A 3,871-nucleotide genomic window follows, 5' to 3' on the forward strand; every position below is an offset into this window, starting at 1 on the left:
ACATAATTTTGAGTTCTGTCAGTTTAAAGGTCTTCTCAAGGGAGGAATAACTTCACAAATGTAAGCAATATTTCCCTGGTAACATGGAAGTTGAGACTGCCACTTGGCAAATTTGGGCTCCTTATACTACTGAATCAATAGACAAAAATGTATTGAAATCCAGCTATTAAAGGGTAATAGACATTCTCAAGGCAGAGAAGACTATGCCTGGAACCCAGGGGATTCTCTTGAACACATCTAATTACTTCAAGTTCAGTAGTAGTTGTTAATTAAAGACCACAGTAATGAATAAAGGCAAGACCACTAAAAACTCAAATGCTTTAGGAATGAAGATTAGAGTCCCCTAACAGGTAAAGAACTCTGATTCTCTAAAGCAGCGGTTCTCAACCTGTGGGTCGCGACCCCTTTGGCAGTCGAACAACCCTTTCACGGGGGTCGCCTAAGATTATCCTGCATATCAGATATTTACATTATGATTCATAACAGTAGCAACATTACAATTATGAAGTAGCAACAAAAATAATTTTATGGTTGGGTCACAACATGAGGAACTGTATTTAAAGGGCCAGAATGTTGAGAACCACTGCTTCAGGGCATCAGCCACTAGGGTGGTGACATTCCCATCTTCCTCTTTCTATTTACAGTTTCATAACTAGTTACTGACATGAAGAATATAATAGTTATACACAATTATTCCCTTGCTGGAGAGGTGTTCAAGCAAACTCCACATAATTTTGGTGGTGGGGGTAGGGAGTAGACTAGGTAATAATGTAGTTGAAATAATGGAAGTCAAATATGATCAGAAGATTTGCTATTCTAAAAAACATGCCCTTACAGAGAACCTGAATAGACACCTCTCCTGAATAGACACATGTCCAGATGGTCAATAGACAATAACTGTCAGACACTAAAACATGTTCAATGCCACTAACTGTCAGAGAATGCAAATTAAAACCATAATGAGATATCACCTCACACCTATCAGAATGGCCATCATCAATAAATCCACAAACAACAAGTGTTGACGAGAATGTAAAGAAAGAGGAACCCCAGTACTCTAGTGGTGGGAATGCAGATTGGTGCAGTCACTACAGAAAACAGTATGGAGGGTCCTCAAAAATTAAGAGTGGGACTGCCTTATGAACCAGTTATTCCACTTCTGGGTATATATCTGAAGAACCCAAAACACTAATTTGAAGATTTGAAGGAATACATGCACCCCTTTGTTCAGTAAAGCATTATTTATAATAGTCAAAATATGAAAGCAACCCAAGTGCCCATCAATGAATTTGGGCTCCTTATACTACTGAATCAATAGACAAAAATGTATTGAAATCCAGTTATTAAAGGGTAATAGACACTCTCAAGGCAGAGAAGACTATGCCTTGAATCCAGGGGATTCTTTTGAACACATCTAATTACTTCAAATTCAGTAGTAGATGTTAATTAATGAACACAGTAATGAATAAAGGCAAGACCACTAAAGACTCAAATGCTTTAGGAATGAAGATTAGAGTCCCCTAACAGGCAAAGAACTCTGATTCTCTAAAGCAGTGGTTCTCAACCTGTGGGTCGCGACCCCTTTGGAGGTCGAACGACCCTTTCACGGGGGTCGCCTAAGACCATCCTGCATATCAGATATTTACATTATGATTCATAACAGTAGCAACATTACAGTTATGAAGTAGCAACGAAAATAATTTTATGGTTGGGTCACAACATGAGGAACTGTATTTACAGGGCTAGAAGGTTGAGAACCACTGCTCTAAAGTGAGATAAAGGGGAATCTGTATTAGTTAATGAAAAAAGTTATAAGTATTATTTACAGCTTCATAACTAGTTACTGACATGAAGACTATAATAATTATACCCAATCATTCCCTTGCTGGAGAGGTGCTCAAGCAAACTCCACATAATTTTGGCGGTTGGGGTGGGGAGGAGACTAGATAATAATGTAGTTGAAATAATGGAAGTCAAATATGATCAGAAGATTTGCTATTCTAAAAAACATGCCCTTACAGAGAACCTGAATAGACACCTCTCCTGAATAGACACATGTCCAGATGGTCAATAGACAATAACTGTCAGACACTAAAACCACCTTACAAAGGTGAGAACGCCTACCATCAATAAATCAACAAACAAGTGTTGGTGAGGATGTGGAGAAAAGGAACTCTCCTGCACTGTTGGTGGGAATGCAGACTGGGAAACAGTATGGAGGTTCCTCAACAAATAAAAAAGTGGAACCTCCCTATGACCCAGCAATTCCATTTCTGAGCGTGTATATCCCAAAATACTAATTTGAAAGGATGTATGCACCCCTATGTTTATTGCAGCATCATTTACAATTGCCAAGTGCCCGTATGGAAGCAAGCCAAGTGCCCATCAACAGACAAGTGGATAAAAAAAAAGCTGTGGTACACATATATAATGAAATATATACTCATCCATAAAAAAGAATGAAATCTTACCGTTTGCATGGATGGACCTAGAGGGTATTATGCTAAATGAAATAAGCCAGTCAAAGAAAGACAAATTCCATATGATTTCATTTATATGTGAAATCAAAAAACAAAATAAGTAAACAAAATTGAAACAGACTCATAGACTCAGAGAAGAGACTGATAGCTGCCAGAGGGGAGGGGGGTTGTGGGACAAGTGAAAAACGTGAGGGGATTAAGAAGTACAGATTGGTAGTCACAAAACAGTCATGGAGATGTAAAGTACATCATAGAGAATACAGTCAATAACATTGTAATAACTGAGCATGGTGCTAGATGGGTACTGGAAATATCAAGGGGATCACTATAAAGTATATGATTATCTATCCTCTATGCTGTACATTTGAAACTAACACAAAATAATATTGAATGTAAATAAAATTGAAAAATAAACTTTTAAAAGAAACTAAATAAATAGATAACAGACCCCTATTTTACATATATTTTACATGTTTTATATATTATTTATTTTTACATATTTTATATATTATATATTTCTTTATTATCTGTTCATACATCTCCACTAGGAGATCATGAATGTGTCCTGTCTCTAAATCATCACACTGTGGCATCTTTAGGGCGCTGCCATATTCAGTTTTACAATATGGCAGCGCCCTAAATCTGAGGGAGACCCTTTTAAATGACACTGAGCAAAAGGAAATATCAGAATGAATTATTGTCTTAAAAAGGAGTACCCCTTGTTCTTATTCTGAACCTGGACACATTTCCTTGCATGTCCTATTTCTATTAGTGTCTGTAACCTATCTGACAAAAGAGAAGGCAAACTTATTTTCTGCATCTGCTTTTCCCAGAAACTGTGTGCCTCTGAACTCATCATGGAATCAATTTACCCCTGTGAGCTTTCCCTAAAGAGGCCAGTAGCAAATTTCCCTTTTGAGAGCAGAGCAGGAGCCAGCATAGTAAGAAAAACTAGATTTAAAAAAAAAAAACACAACAAATTACAGAATGTACCCTGAGAATGGCCACTGCTAGATTGGAAGAAGAGGATTAGACTACTCACATGTATATGATTTAATCCACTCAAAATTTGGACAAGTCCTTGCTCCCTGGATGCTCCTAAAAGCACCACCTTGATAATGTTGCTGCTATAAAAAGAGAATGCAGCAAGGCAGAGCTGCACTGGCAACCAGCTCACTCACAGTGGTGATTCAACTGAGCAGACGCGAGTCAAGCCAAGGCAAGTCACCACCAGCAACAGAAACAGCAGCATAAGTACATCTAAGTAGCAGCCAAACTCCTAAATGAAGAAAATCCCCCGTCAAATATCACCTTACAAATTCAATTTTGTATTTTACTTTTTTGTCTGTGATAATTCTCTTACTTTTGTAATTGGAAGTATCATCAAGTGT

General features: G+C 37.6%; 1 protein-coding gene across 1 annotated transcript in view; it reads right to left on the bottom strand.

The window, feature by feature from the left end:
- The window catches only part of LOC102769139 (putative selection and upkeep of intraepithelial T-cells protein 1 homolog), a 49,412-nt gene extending 45,811 nt beyond the window's left edge, over positions 1-3,601 (bottom strand). Inside the window, exon 1 of the mRNA XM_015562240.1 lies at positions 3,523-3,601. The gene's annotated coding sequence lies outside the window, so the exon portion shown is untranslated. The remainder of the gene's footprint in view (positions 1-3,522) is intronic.
- Positions 3,602-3,871: the final 270 nt, after the last annotated feature.

The sequence above is a fragment of the Myotis davidii genome, unplaced genomic scaffold, assembly GCF_000327345.1.
Source record: "Myotis davidii unplaced genomic scaffold, ASM32734v1 scaffold371, whole genome shotgun sequence".
NCBI classification, from domain to species: Eukaryota; Metazoa; Chordata; class Mammalia; order Chiroptera; family Vespertilionidae; genus Myotis; species Myotis davidii.